Raw genomic sequence first — 16,655 nt, 5'->3', positions numbered from 1 at the left:
CAGCGTCTATGGATTTTTAGTTTCTATTTTTATCATTCAAAATATCATATACTTCTTTTCTGAAAATTTAACCAGCATTGAACCTGCAGCCAGCTTGGAAACTTCCCTTAACGTTAATGCAGTACTTCCTCACTTCTCAAAACTAGCTCCATGCTCCCCTTCCTTTCTCTTTTCTTTCCTTCAGAACTGAATATAACAAGAAATGGCAATGCTCAGAAAGCAGCGCCATTCCAAGGGGAATGTTTTCTGAGGCAAGGGAATGCCTTTCTTAATGTTAAAAGCTTTCCACTTCTTGTATGACTTATTCTTCTGTTTGGACAAGGGTCTTCAAAGATTCTGAATTATAAGAAGATTAAATGCTAGCCACTGTCTCTTCTGAGTTAGGTACCTCTTTAAGGCACTTGAGATATCTGTGACAGACCTGAGCTATTTCTGCTCAACACTTAGGGTTTGCCTTAAGTATAAGGGCTTGCCCCACTCCCTTTTAAATAGGACTGAGCACACAAAGAAACTGGTGGCAGACAGGGATTTATGTTCGTGGGGATAGAAAAGAAAAAAAAGAAAGTCCAAGATCTGCTGATGCCAGTAACACCTCTCTGCACTAGAATGCTTGGCTATCACAGATCAGCTCATCAGAAGTACGCTACCTTTCTGGAGGTACAGGCAGGACAGAAAGTAGCAAATTGAACTCTTGGAAAGTGTAGGAAATCACTGCTTTTATTTTGAACCCAGCATTCTTAATAGCAAACCTGAGGAGCTTGAGGACAGCTGACAGTGAATGTGATTGATTGACTCTGAATCCCAAAATATTGTGTTTTAAGTCTAGAGTATAAACACATCAAAAAAAGTTTCTGTTTTTAAAAGGGGAAAAAAAAGAGGAGAGAGGCGACTGTGCAGCATGAAAAACCTCATCATTTCCTCTGTAGGAGAGTGCTGTGCAGCTAGCTACAAACCTCATATTCACAAGGCAAACAAAGCATCATTTTTTAATGACTCTTCTGAATACATTTTTGCAGCAGCTTGCCTAGACCTGCTTGTCATAATGGTTTCTTCAAACGCTTTTTAAAGCCTGTGATGTTCAAGGCCCTAGCCTTCCCCCTCTCTTGCTTGTTTTTTATGTGTCACAGTTGTCAACTAAAATAGAGCACCTAGCCTTTGTTTCAAGATGGTACCTGATCAATATCATCAATCCGTCTCACTCCCTCTGCCTCTCCCTCTCTCGCACTCTCTCTCTCTACAGCTGTATCCATTTCCTCCTGGCAAAAAGGGACTTTATGAATAAATGATACTGAAATGCTGAGGGTTCAGATACTAAATAATGAATTTCACCACCAAAAACACAACAACTTCTCCAATCATAAAATACCGCTCCTTCCATATTGATTGTGCTTTGGCAACTAGATGCAGTGCTAGGCTTCACTCTGCAAGGTGTTTAAAAAGAAAAACAGGTTTACCCGGGATTTATCATGTATGGAAAAATGTAATAGCTAAGTAGGCTGTCTGCTAATGTCTGGCATAATGTTTCTTCATAATGGTTAACCCTTTTGCAGGGAGTGGAATAAGAGTGCCTCTCTCTCTAGATGGGAACTTTGCTCCATGGGACATTACAGTAAGTGTGTCATCTATTCTGCGCTGTTCTACGGTTACTAGCTTAAAAATGATAATGCAAGGCTCCTTTTATTTTTTAAGTAGCAGCTGTGTGCAGGGAGCAGCAGGACCGGGTCCTAGGTCAGGAAAGCTGCAGCTGCTGTTCATCCTGATATTGCTGGGTGCTGGGTTTGTGGCTCACTCACTGTTGCATGCAGTGGGTCAAGGTTTCGGAGCATTTGTTGTCTGCTCAAATGTGACTTGCTTTCCTATTTCCCTCATGAATGGTCTCTGCTGGCGCATTTCTGATGTGCAAAGAATGCCAGTATCCGCTATCTGAGAGAAGGCTGGGGTCAGGGGGGGTAGATTCATGGCATGTGATTGGCAAAACCTGCCTTCTATCAAGTTGTAGGCTAACTTTTTTGACTGAAATGTTCTGTGTCTGCCTATAAATTTGCTTTACTGCCTATTAATGTCAGAGAAGTTTCATTTTTAATTAGGTGAAATGAGTAGACTTTGTTTTATGAGGAATGCTATACGTCCCACCTACAATCTTCCTGGAGAGAGAGGGGGGAGAGAGGTATAGATATATATATGTACATAGTTCAGGTTAAGGAATGATGTCACTCAAGTGAAAAGTCAAAGTAGGGAGGGTGTTTTTTAAGAGAAAACGTTTGAGTGCTTTGATATATTTGGCAAATCTATTGGTAATTTTGATATTGGAAAATTACTTTAATATGGATTAGTCAGATTGCTAGGAAATTACCTTTCGCTCTGCATTCTAACGAATATGTCTAACAATAAAAGCTCTGTGGCTCGTATTTCTATTTCATAGTGCTGTGATGCTTAACTGTTTATTCAAATGATGCATATACATTTTTACATCTTCATTTATTTATTTATTTTAACTTATTTTAGAGGGGGAAAATGCAGGCATTAATTTAGAGCTACTGATGCAATGAAATGGAGGAATATATTTGAGCTATTAGCCGCTTCAATCTCCTGCCCACAAATAATTGATGAGTTTCTATTAAAGATTGACAAGCCGGCAGACTGCAAAGCATTTCTACTAGAAAATGCACTGTGGATAGCAAATATGCATTATACGTTTTATTCTGTTGCTATATTTTAACAGTTTTAGAGTTGATTTTGTTGTTGTTGTTTCATACAGACTTATTGGTTAATATTTGACTAGGAAGAATTTGCTTGATGTAAAAAGAAAAGAGAGAGAGAGAAAGAAAGACAGTAACACACACATGCATCAGAATTCTCCCTAGCTGTTTTTCATGTGTTATTACTGATTGTTTCATGTAAAATTCTGTAGGTTTTTCAATTCATTTTCTCGGGTTCAGTGTTATACTATCGGGATGCATTCAGAAACATGCAAATGTAAATCCTACTAATGTTACCGGAGTCTGTGAACAGGAGCAAGTTCCTCATCAGCATTGTTTATATGTAAGCAGAGTGATAAAAGTCTCAGTAATTTCATCCTCAGTTCTGCTTTCTATGAGCAGTTATGAATTTATAAAATAACACAAAGCAAAAATATTTTTTCATCCATAAAAAAAAAAATTAGTTCAAAATTATGGAAATTACAAGTTTTATTCATAATATGTCTCTTTGATTTATGTACTCCCAATAATTTCTTGCTAATAGAAGTAAATTTTTTGACTTACAAGTTGGTTGATAACTCACTTAGTTTTGTTTTCTTATGAAGGCTTTCATTTCATTATTTATAACATTGTTCTCATAGAAGAATTTGTTTTCAGTAACATACTAAGAGAGTTAAACAGAAGTATCTTTCTTTTAGCAGAATTAGATTAGGAGAAGAGGGAAGAAAAGATGGCTATTTTTGTTATTTTTCAATTTGAAATAATCTTGGAAATCCTAAAATGTACGTAAGCAAATGAAGAATAACTACAGCCCCCGCTTCCCCTCCCCCCTCCCTTTTTTAAAAAATTATTCTCTGCATCTGCCTTTTTGATTCCACCTTTACATTTCTGCAGGTAGACAACAAAATAAACAAGCATGAAATGTGGAGATCAGGTGTGACTTGAATTGGCTTTATTTATTGTTGCCACGTCACCTTTGTGGTAACGAAACATAATTCTTATTCCAGAATTCTTATAAAATAACAAAGAAATTAAAACTATTGGTTTTGAATCCCTACAGAATCTCCATATTAAAATGAATATTCAGGGATTTTTTTTTTTTTTCAATATTTATTTTCTGAGATAATCCCATCTAATAAGCAGTTAATATGTTGATGTATACAGGAACATTTTTGATGAGGCAGATCATATAAAACAGATTGTCTACACATAAATAAACCTACATATGCCACAAATCAAAAGTTTCTACTTCAGAAAACTCCAGCTGATAGATAAATAGACCTGCATACATTTTTGGCACGTAGTGAATATTCCATAATAGGTTGTGTAATAGGATTTCATTTAACTATTCAAGTATGTGTTAGTGCCTACTTTGGGGAGACAAAATTAACATGTTTTGTTGGCTTACAAGGTATGTAAGGAATAAAAACAAAAGCCAAAGCGTCTTAGGAATGCAGAAGGTATATTATTAAAAAATAATAGAATACAAATAGTAAGGAATATCTTTGTTATATACAGTGTTACTGGCTACGTATCTTAGCTTCATTTTGTATTTATGAATATATTTTCAGTAGAAGGATAAATAGGTGAAAATAGTTCACTACCATATGATTTGTTTTATCCTAAGGCATTGCCTGGGGTTACTGGTACAGCCCTGGCTCTCAGTACCGAAAAGTGAAATGTGCAACAATGAAAATTTTATTAAAACGTATGTTAACCCATTACAGTATGTTCACTTCCAATTCTTTGTAAGAATGCGTGATGTATCATTTTGTGTGTGTCATTTTTTTAAAAAGATATGAGTCAAGTAGAGGAGCAAATTTAATGGGGGGTTTTTATGGGAAACATTATACAAATGGCAGAGTGTGCGATTCCCATTATTAAAATAATTTGTCATTGTATGAAAAAATGGTATAAATTTCAAGAAAGAGTCTTCTTTAGTTATCTGCCCTTTTTTAATGACAGCGGCTTTTGTGCAGTAACGGCAGACACGTTTTCAAGCAAAGCCCATTTCAGACCAGAATTTCTGAGAGCCCTATTAATGTTTCATGCTAATCAAGGAGAGTGGGAAATAGAGCTGACAGGTGCTTTCTACTCTGCTTATTCCTGTCTTCCTGCATTAGACATTACTAGCTAAAAAAGAGCCAATATGGTTCCTTTCCAGAGCATGTGGAGACAAGGGCAGGAATAAAATGCTGCTTTTTATAAGTTTATAGTTGTTTTTCTTATTGCCTCCACTGGTGACATCCAAGGAAATATAGATGCAGCGATTATTAATAAAAAATTATTTCACTTCAAACTGTGACCTGAATTAGACTCTCAGATTTCCCCTAGTGCACTTTGGAAACTCCACACTCATCTGAGATAAACTGAGGTCCACCTGGGATCCTTGTTTTAATGGAGTATTTCCATCTGAACGAGAAAGAAACATGTACCTTTACTCTAGGACGAGTCTTTTTGATTCAGGAATGCCAGGGCAAAGAACAAAAGTAAACTCCTCATGAGGCAGTGTGCAATGTTTGCTTCACTTGATGACCAGTGCTGTCAGTGCTGCATTGGGCATTACTGGGCATTGTCCTTTGCCACTCTCCCTTGTACTAAGTACCTCACTTGTGCCAACCAGCAACCCTCTGGAAGAAGTGCTGAAATTCTATGTATATTTAAAGGAGAGAGTGGCGTGCCCTGGAAGGTTGAGGAGAGGTCCCATCTGGCTGTGTTTGGCATACAAGTTAGGTAAGGAGACCCTCGAGTTAGGCCTCTGGAGGCCCTGGTGCCTGTTTGGCAAGTTTCGGTGCTTCTCTGGGGAGCCTGTTTCAACCCACTCCTTGAATTACCGTAGCTGGAATAATCGGAAAAAGGAGAAGTGGAGCTCTCTGTTCCAGTACATTGCTTTTTCCACAGGAAGCAAATACCAGTAAACCATCCTAATAGTGCATGGCAACCAGCATAGCTTAACGTGGCTTTTCATGTAAATTATAATATGTACAATAATACAGACAATATCAATTAACTTTTGCATCTCTAAAGACATTCTGAGCAAAAACAAAACAAAACAAAACAAAAAAAAAGCTGCAGTTGTTTAATCAAAATTATAGTTTTCAAATTTAACCAGTATAAGTCCTATTCTGGATCATTTTACACTGATTTAGCTCTTGCCTACCTTGATTTTGTTTGCCAGTAATTTGCTGCTTTAAGTTAAACCAACAAACACACAGCACACGTGAATATGTGAGAATCCAGCTTAGACAAGTCTATATTAAGAATCTAAATCAGTTTAACTAAATTCATTTAAACCACTGTAACCTTGTCACGTGGTGTGGATGCTAATTCGTTGAAAAAGTTTAGACTAAAGTATGAAAATAATTACCACTTTCCGCTGGCAGGACACAAACCAATGCTACTTATTTGCTTAATTGTCAGCTTTTCTTCTATTAAATATATATTTTTTTATTTTGCTTTTGAGAGGATGTGATTTCTACAGTGAATCACATATACCTTCAGACTCATAATGTGTATGAAGAAATACTATCAAAACAGCCAAGTTCAACTTCTCACATCTATTTCCCAAAATCATGAGAATCCCCCTGCATAAGTATGGTGAAGAATACATAGTTCACATCACTAAAGAACTTCTACCTATATTGTCTTCTTTGCTAGATTAAATATTATATACTTGAAAAAGTCTGCTTTAATATATCTTCTGCCTCCGTCAAAAGCAAATTTCTTTTTTGTAATTTTAAAGATGAGTGAAGCACTTCTCTCAATGTATATTCAGCAAAGTTTCTATCTATAAGTTGTACATAGGAATGACACTCATGCCTTCAGGATAAGATAAAATGTTATGATTTTTTACAGTAAAAGCTTTCATGAATATACTGTGTCAGAAGCACAAAGAATTCACTGCTAAGAAGAATCTCAGATTTGTTTTATTTATTTATTTTTTTTAATGTTGCACTGAAGTTATTCATAAACTTATTTTCATCAGGCAGCCATCTTTAATTTTTATTTTAAAGATTTTATCCAGGCAAACTCTGAACAGTTTGCTTTCTGACTTTGTGTGTTTCTAAAATGGTGGAGTAACTAGGAAATCTCTGTCATTCTGTTGTTGATATTTAACTCTCTAAAACACGTAGAATAGTATCACATAAGTGAGAAGACTGCTCTTGATCCCTTGGGTAACAGCTTCTGTTGCCAAAATCTCTAGCATTTCACCTGCCCTAGAATTCCCTTAGCGATGATAAGACTGCATAATGATCTTGCTTGGATTTGGCCTCTAAACCTAGGAAAGGATATCTAGGTAAGACTCATCATGCTCATTGATTTTTCTGCTTGGGAAAAGATCATCTAAACATCTCTAAATATGTAAAAGATGTTCAGAGAGTCTACAAGACTACGGTAGCTGTTAGTGTAATAGATTACTCCAATGTGATGAGACAGATCTCCCTGAAGGTAGCTTCCATAATCTTTTCTTTTTCCAAATTATTATTATTTTTTTCTAATTGTTTTCCTTTCCTCTGTGGAAAAGTGACTAAAGGAAAGGACTTCTTTCATAGAACCTACAATGATTTCTGAATTCATGGATGATTCCAGGGCAGTGGTTTTCTTTTATTCACCCCACAGTGAAACATTTTGTTGTAAATTAAGATTAAGAAATATCTGCTTCATTATAGCACATTTTAAATAATATATTTTCTTTCTGTCCTTCTGTCTGGAACAGTCACTTAGAGAGAGATGGAATACCTGCATGTGTGCTCCAGTATCTGAAGTTCTGTGCTTAGGGAGGAAATAAAGGTTTTCATGTGTTCAAAGACCTTTTGGGAGCACTCCCAAAACACAAAAATAAGTAGATAGTACAATTTTTCAATATAGACCTTAGACAGATCCTTCTACTAAGCCCTGAATGCTGTTTAACTTCAGCTACTATAAATACTTTCAACAAAACTATAATGCCTGTTTTCATCAGAGTTTGACCAGGAGATATGTGGATGCACAAAGAGCGTACCACATATCCCACGTTCAGATCTCTGTCATTAAATCTCAGTTTACTCATTTACTATATATTTCAATTTATTTGACCAAGCTTTTGCATCTGTGCAAATAAGTTGTGCATAGGGGAGTCCTACTGGGACTATGAAAGGAAATCCATAGAGGTCCTTACATTCACATTTCAAAGGCTTCTGCTACAGAACTGTGCCCTGTGTTTACAAATAGAGGCCTCCTGCTCAAAAATCAGTAGTTCCTTCACTCTGCCCATCCTGTGTTCTCTGTAACAACTGAAAGCAGCACTGTTTATATATGAAGACCTTTTGTAAACAATACTGTTATTCAGATGCCTCAAGAAAGCTTAATTAAGACCTATTTGTTTACTTATGCCAGATACCTTACATACGCAAAATCAAGAAAAAAATTTCCTTCCTGAGGAGATTATATAGTCTAATATAGTCCAGGGCAAGAAAAAAATGAAGCCACAGAAAGTTTGCATTTGGGATTCACCTTATCGTTCCTTTATCTTCTGGGTCTGATAGTCACTCTACAGTTTCTTCAATTTATCTCCTCAGATCCCAATTATTTAGATCTGTTTTAGATTTTAATATTAGGGAAAAAGTTAACTGACCCTAAAAGCAACTATTTGTCTCTTTAAGGAGCATTTGGGCAACTAGCCGAGGTGAAGCTGTTACCCAGACACTGACCCAGAATTCGTAAGTAGTGGCAGGGTTAGAAATAAAACTCGACCTCTGTGAGCCCACCTCATTGTGCCCATTTCATTGTGCAGCCATTGCAACACGCTGCCTTGGATCCTAGGCTTTGGAAGGATATTGTTCAGCTGCAGCAAAGGAGTATAAAAGAAAGCCAGGTTAAAGCAAGCAGGGCACTTCAGCCTTCTATCTGTGGTGATATACTCTGACAAACATTTTACATTTAATTTATAGGACCAAATTCTCCCTTAATTTATGCACGTGAAGCTCTGTTGGCTTCTACAGAGTTAGCTCTGCTGTAATTGAGAGAAGAATTTGGCCCAGCATCTGTAATAAATCATTAATGAGCATGTAGTAAGATAAGTTTTAATGATTAATTAACAATGTATTTTTTGGAGAAAAGTATTCTTAACATGCCCTTTATGTATCAAGTGATAATTACTATATTAAAAGCCTACTGATTAAAGCAATTAATTATGTGCTTAATTTATTTACTAATTAAGCTTTAATATATGTATAGTTAAGTAATTGCTAATGAGTATTTCACATTTGCTAAACAGGTCTGGCAGTAATTCCTTGGAAACACTATAAAATGCTTCTTCTAGTGATTACATGACAAAATGCACCATTTGTTGTTGTTTTTTTTTCATTCTTCCTCCACATTTTATTGTAGGGAACCTGCTTTAGCAGGGTAGTTGGAGTAAGGGATCTCCTGAGGTCCCTTCCAACCCCTTCCATTCTGTGATAATGTGTGATTTTCATTTCTCCCTCCACCCCCGGTCATTTGGCCTGCATATTCCTATTTGCTGAACGGAGTATTTTATTAAATTGTAAGCTTAAAAGGTCTGAAAAGGCAGTGTTTCTGGACAAATTTGGAAAGATATATTTCTGAAACATAACTCTGTCATGCCCACATGAAAACAAAAATCTTCTTTGTGTACATAGAGCTAAAGTCTGCAGTTTTCATCTTGGTGTGTATTCAGATCTTGGGCAAAATTTCAGCTGAAGTTAATGGGAGTTTGTTTTGTAAGGACCACAGCTGTGGTCACATACACTCACATACAGTACAAGAGAGGGAGGTGTACCTTGCAGTTCTATTAATTTCCTTAAATTACAGTGCTTGTAGTATCCATTGTTGCAGTACTTACTTTTAAGTCTTATTCTTTACATGAGCAAAACTCCAATTACGGTTGATGAAAGGTTTGCCTCAGCAGATATTGCTGAGGTAGGATCACTTTTAACATACCTGACAATACACAGTGTATAGGCAAGGTCCTTATTCACTTAGATTTCTATTACATCCTAAGTGAAAACTGAAACTTGAGTTTTTGGTGCTTGCCCAAGTTGCGTCACAAATTATAGAAAAAAACCACTCTCCCCAAAAAACCAAAACAGTTCATCTTTTCCCACTTTTACGGTTCACACTCTGCCTTCAGGGAGGCATTAGATCAGTGTAGACTCTCAAGTGTTTAAAAATATAAATAGTAGTGGCATACTGAGTATAGCATGGTCTGGTGGCAGAAAACTGTATGCCATGAAGTGTTCCAGGAGTTAGTGCTGTGGCTGTAATTACTTCTTATTCCACTAAGACACTTACAGCATTGACTTGAGGGGGAGGAGCCTAGCAATGAGAGAATCCCATCTAGTTAATAAGACCCAGATTTTGGAGGATAGAGGGAAAGAAATATTTGAACAGCCTCCTCCTTTTCCTACCCTTGTGCTTGCTGCCCTCACTTTCAGCTTCCGTGTATTTCCACAAGATCTCTGTTGTTCCCTCTTTTTTCCAAGTTTGGATCCTGGGGACACTTTTTCCTCCCATTCCATGGTCTTATTTAGCAGGTGAAAGTGTGTGTGATCCAGAGTACATTTCTATTAGAGCAAAATTAATAGGTTCAGCAGAGCTGGGATGCAAATAAACAGGTCTTACTGTAGTGTGTGATATGCATTAATGAAATGAGAAATGGACTATTTCACCAAGAATGTGCTCTATGTAAACTCTTCACTCTTCTTTTGATCTGTCACCAGATCAGAAATGGGCGGGAATAGCAAATAAATGCAAGGGATAAACCCCAAATGAGGGTCTTAAACCAGGCTTGAGCAGACCCTACATTTTTCTTTCAATAAAGTCTCATATAACTGTTTGCCAAGGCTCCACACAGCTGCCTAACCAGAGGAGTGTGGCAAACTCAAACCACTCTGTAGTAGAATTACCAGAACCATTCCCTAGGAAAGATTAAACTACATTTGTATATAATCTGCCATTACTAAGTTATACGATAATACATTCTTCTACAAAAATTTTCTCCTGTATTTATTTAAGAGATAATAAACAAGGGGTAAAGACATAAAAAAAAAAACAACCTACTGGGTAAAGATTTAAGAGTGGAAAAATGCTCTCCCAGAGCAATTCAGCCTGTAGCTAAGGGGCTTCAGGACCCACTGACACCAGTGAGAGTCTGGAGAGTCAAGTATCTCCTAGGGCAAGATGTTACCTTGAACTTTATAGATGTATTTGTTAGAATTAAATAGGGATTGAGCTCACTGCATGAGAACAACTGCTGTCAGGTTATAACTGAAATGTGATCTGATAATCAGAATTCTGTAGATGAACTCAAGAGCTTCCAAGATTAATTTTGGATCATTTTGGTGTTCATTAGGGAAGCTGATTTACATTTGTAACCTATTCAGATTGAAGTAATGACAGTGCATCACTGCTTGTTGATGGGACAGAAATACTTTTTTCTCTTTGTTCTGTAATTTGGCTTAAAGACTGCCAAGGGGTTTAACCCTGTTTTAAGTGCTGAAAACTGACCATCAGAGCTGTAACCTCCTATGTAGCTCTTAATGAAGTTAGAAGAGCCAGCAGGATCAAACCTTACATACAATGTTATGATTATTATTATTTTTTTTTTCTCCTGATTGCTTGCATGGTAAAACCATGACAAAGCAGAGAGCAGACAATTCCATAAGTGTTCCTTTCTGCTTGGACAGCAGTTTCATTTCTGTGTCTGTGCAGTGTGCTGAGAGTTCAGCCCAGAAACACTCACAGCTCCTATGGGAGGCAGATGTGAATGGTCAGAATCCTTGTTGTTCTCTTATGAGGGCTGGAAGATGCTAGATCACTGTAGACAGATTCAGCACAGTAGGAACATAGCACTTGTTCATCTCCTCTGGCCTGCGAATCTGCGGTGGTGAGGGGGCCACAACTAGACTGCACTACTCTTTGGTCCTAGTCTACTTTAAATGTAATGACATGTGGCAGTCTGAATGACAGGCTGAGGGAAGAATTGTGCTCTGTGGTTCAAACTACTTCAAAGAGAAGTTTATGAGCCTTATACCTCCAGATAAATTCAACCAGTGCTCTACACTGAGAGAGAAAAAACAACAACCAGAAGTACTGAAAGAAATGACTTTTACATGCTATTATCATGTGAATATCTTTAAAGATACATTTTTCACTATGGATCCTTTATAAACAAGGTTCATGGAAGGAGGAAACTGCTGACAGTAGGGCACTAAATCATTTTCCAAAAAGCTAAGCTTTTAGATTAGAAAAACCTCACTTTTACCCCACAAAGAGATTTACCTCAGTAAGAACTCAAAAATGATTATTAAAATGTAGAGTCTTTGAGCACAGAAAATAAATAGTTAAATCACCTGCATCACACAGCCTTCTTGATCCAATCAGATTAAAGAAGCCTGGGAAATTTTGCAACACATTTTAATATGCAGGTTCGCAATAGGGAAATTAAATGGAGATTTTTTTGTTCTGTGAAGTATATTAGACACTGGTGTAAATTTTATGAACATGCTATAGAGGTAAAGGAGGACATTTCAGGAATGGGAAAATATGTGGGACAGGATTTTGAGATGCTTTTATATTCCTCCTCAAAAGAAGTAGATTTCCACAACTCAACATTTCCATTCTCTTACTCTAGACAAGGACCTCAAACAGAGCATTCCTTTGTGCTCCAAAGCCATGTGTAATTCATACAGCTGTGGCCATTATCAAAAACATATCAAGAAATGGCTACAGATACTAAATAAATTTTAGCATCTCCAGATAATAACACAGTTAAATAACACAGTTCAGCCACCATTCTCATTCTTTGAAGCCAACCCACTCAGCAGGGCTTGAGTCTATCTGGTGTTTAAATTTTCTCTTAAAAAAAATAGGGAGACTATCTTTGAATCTTCTTTCAAGAGGGATCCGCGGTGCTTTTCATCTCTTGAAAAATGCCTGATTATTATTTGGAGCAGTGCTAATCATCAGAGGTCAAGACTATGCCAGATAGTGTGCTAACAATTAACCAAATCAGATGATGACAATGTCTGTATCTGTGCCCTATGCATTTTCATATTTCCTAGCACAGCCATAGAAACAGCTGTATTATTCTACTTCAAGGACCACTGATTTAAAAGATGACAGGATTTCAGCCATATAGGATGACTGGGCTCCAAGTGATCTGTCTGGGAGCTCTTGGGTCAGACCCAACTGCATGTCTACCAGGCACCTGAATGTATTCCCTGGGGATGGCTGTCTTATCTGAGTTCATCACTTCTCTTCAGAGACTGTCCTGAGAAACTTCCCCAAAAGCCAGCACCTTCAGTGAAGCAGTGGTGGTAATGGTGGTGAAGGTGTTTAGCAAGATGATAAAAATGAGAAAAGAGAATGCTTTAGGAAAAACATATTAGGACAAGAATAGTTATCTTGCTGACTCTGCGGCCTGGTTAAAAGTTATATTTCAGTGACTTGAGAGCAGGCCACCATCATAAGCATTTGACATTGTCTCCTGAGGTCACTCTTGTAAATTCTGGATATTAACCAAAACCATCTTCTGATGGAATTGGCATCACAGAATCACATCACAAAATGGTGCAGGTTGGAAGAGACCTCAAGGATTATCAAGCTTCAACCCCCTCACAGCAAGCAGGGCCACCAACCTCCATATCTAATACTAGACCAGGCTGTCCAGGGCCCTATCCAACCTGGCCTTGAATACCTCCAGGGATGGGGCATCCACAACCTCTCTGGGCAGCCTGTTCCAGCACCTCACCACTCTCATAGTAAAGATATCTCCATGATATCCAACCTAAATCTTTCCTGCTTCAACTTCAAACCATTTCCCTTTGTCCTGCCATTATCCACCCTTGCAAAGAGTTGACTCCCCTCCTGTTTGCAGGCTCCCTTCAGGAAAGGCTGCAACAAGGTCACCCTGCAGCCTTCTCTTATCCAGGCTGAACAAGACCAGTTCCCTCAGCCTGTCTTTGTAGGGGAGGTGCTCCAGCCCCCTGATCAACTCTGTGGCTCTCCTCTAGAAACTCTCCAAAAGCTCTCTGTCTTTCTTGTACTGGGGGCCCCAAACCTGGACACAGTACTCCAGATGGAGCCTGACGAGGGCAAAGCAGAGAGGGACAATCACCTCCCTGTTCCTGCTGGCCACCCTCTTCTGATGGAGCCCGGGATACCATTTGCTCACAATACAATAAATTTGCCTCCCTTTCAACTACTGTACACAGCACACAAAACCCATATTTCCAATTTAATACATACTCTTCCCAAATGAATGTAATGTTAATAAGAGCCTAAGGCTTCAGAGCTCATGAAGCAACCTTGACATGCCACTTCTTTTTTGAAGTAACTCTATTTCAGGGTAATACTGGCCAGGATGTTACTGTAACCCTTTTGAATTTTCAGCCTAGTGAAGATAATTACAAAGCATGAGTCATTCAGTTCATGATCTACATAAATATGAGATTCTTGAAGATATCTACTGTTTTTTTCTGCCTTCTATTTTGGAATCTAAAGGTATAATAAATTTAGAATATGAGACCCAGGTGTTGTGGAAACTAGAAACTACACTTAAGATGTTATTTCTACTTTTTTTTTGGTGGGGGGTGGAGGTGAGGTGTCAGAAAGGAGGGTGATGGGGGAGGTGTCTCCACCAATTTTAACTGCAGCTGTCAGTAGTTCATAAAGAAATGCTTCAAAGCTTAAGTTTTCACTGATTTCATCATTTTATTTATTAGTTTCTAATGGATTAATTTAAAGGCTTGATGTTCACACATAACATTTTTAGTGCCGTCTTGATCTAGATATGTTAGCTAAACAGCCCCTAGTCTTCTTATAGTAAAAGGAAACATTATAAGTGACCAAATATTTTACTTACATTGACTGGTTTACCAGTCCTTGTTGGCTTCAGAAGGGTCACTGCCAACACTGTTTTTCCCAAAGGCAAGATAGTAGCTCTCATTGAGTAGAGCCAGCTTTTTTTTCTCTTTCTCTTTTTTGCTGCCAATTTCACTACTGATCTTGTGCAATAAAATGTGCTTGTCAACGAAAATGTCAACCAAGTTTAAAAAGAATAGTCTGAGTAAAACTAAAAAGTAAATTATTTAAGTAGAGTTGTAGTTGAAACTTGAAAGAATTCTGTTTGGTGGTTTTCTTTACATCATTCTGCCAATGGAGGAGGAACTCTGAATTTCTAACTAGTGAAACCCTGTCATAACTGGGGCTGACAGTTCACATTGAAAATTCTGTTTTCTTCTTTCCCAGGAAAGCAAGTCAAAGTTAAACCAACAAACTACTGTTGGCAAGTGCCTTACCTTTGTTCTGTGCTTCTTTATAAATTAGCCACTTGTGTTTTCTAGGTTGCTTGTAAATGAAATTCCTAGAGGTTAGGGTCTCACATTAGGTACGTTATTTTAAATATATATATAGACAGTCTAAGTCTTCTAGGCAGTCACCAGCTTTAGAGCACTTAACAATTAGAATCAGAAAATACTCTCAATTAGTGTTAATCAGAAAGGAAACATACTGAATTTTGAATTCAACAGGAAATCCAGACAACCTTGTCCCAAACTTTGTTGCTGTTAAATATTGGTGAAATTAAGGTATTTATAAACATACCAACACTGTATCCAATCTGATATCACGCTGAATTTTGTGTTTGCTTATTTATGCTCCTGCATGCAGAAACTGCTGAAAGGTACAAGGTTGGGCATTTGCACATTAGAATTATTATGTATCTAAAGGTTAAAAAGAATAAAAAGTAAAAAGACCTGATTTTACTGTAGAATTGCTGTTATAGCATTATGTGCATGAAACTTTCTATAACCATACGTTTTTTTCTATATATATCTATATATACATAACCTCTATTCTCTGCTAATTGACTTATCACTATATACTACAGTATATACATGGCCAGTTCATTAAGGTTAATTTGTTCAAAAATATTAGAAGCATTAATTTCTTGCTTATAGCTAATGGCTGCTCCCAGCCAGTGTCTTGTTTCATCATTAGTGTCAGCTAGATTATAACTCACACCCAACTGTTTTTACACTATCTAATAGAATCAATTGATGCAATGGTTGACAAGATGCTGTTTTGCATTTTGTCATCTCACTAATGCACATGGCTTAAAGGCATTGGCATCCATAATGTGGGGCAGTTTTGTAGGAGGCACAGAATAGGCTGAAGCTGCAAGGGCCATTTTCATAAAATATTAATGAAATTGAAAAATACACTGGGGTTGAAGGCTTGTCTGCTAAATGTAAGGTAAAATCTATTCTGTTCTGCTTTCTGATGACTGTAATTAGCAGCCCTAATTAAAAATTCAAACCTTGTGTATATTTGAAAGCATGAATCTTAGCTCTCATAGTGTTTATTTCCTTTACAAAGTATTTTATTTTACAACACTAATTGAACAGGATCCTTCCTAGCCTGACAGCCGCAGCTGGCTGGAGCCAGTTTATGTATCCAGTCTCTCTAGACTACTTCCTTTTGTAAGCAATAAAACATCTTTAAAAAACATGTATATGCTCTCTATGAGCCATTAACTCTGTGTCACCCAGTGTGGAGCTGGCCATCCGCACACATGCATTGTTGTTTCCTTCACTTAAAAGTGACCTCCTTGAAAAGGCAGCTTTTTTCTGATCTTCAATATTTAATGTGGATTTACTTACATTAAATGACCACCTTTCTTAAGGAGACTTGTCCCAATTCTGACATTATTTATGAACAGCATATGCTGTGCAAAACCACGGAAGGAATCACCATTACTTCCAGTAGAAAAATCTACTTTTTATCATCCCTTTGAGCAGTTATTTTGAAATTTGTGGCCAAGATACTAGAGTTCCATGAGGGAATGTATCACTACAACTTGATTATAACCACATTACTTTCTGGAATCTGATGAACAGCAAAGAAGGCAAGCTAATACAGCTGTAATGTAAATGGGCTGAGTTTTTTTTACCA

At 37.3% G+C, this 16,655-nt stretch overlaps 1 long non-coding RNA gene across 1 annotated transcript in view; it reads left to right on the top strand.

Moving 5' to 3' along the window:
* Nucleotides 1–1,393: 1,393 nt before the first annotated feature.
* LOC140265171 (uncharacterized) overlaps nt 1,394–16,655 on the top strand; it is a 184,358-nt gene continuing 169,096 nt past the window's right edge. Inside the window, exon 1 of the long non-coding RNA XR_011906213.1 lies at nt 1,394–1,609. This is a non-coding gene — a long non-coding RNA (uncharacterized lncRNA). The remainder of the gene's footprint in view (nt 1,610–16,655) is intronic.

This window comes from Excalfactoria chinensis, chromosome 1 (assembly GCF_039878825.1).
Source record: "Excalfactoria chinensis isolate bCotChi1 chromosome 1, bCotChi1.hap2, whole genome shotgun sequence".
Lineage (NCBI taxonomy): Eukaryota > Metazoa > Chordata > Aves > Galliformes > Phasianidae > Excalfactoria > Excalfactoria chinensis.
Note: the sequence above shows the minus strand (reverse complement) of the source record. Positions and strands in the feature narration are given on the sequence as shown.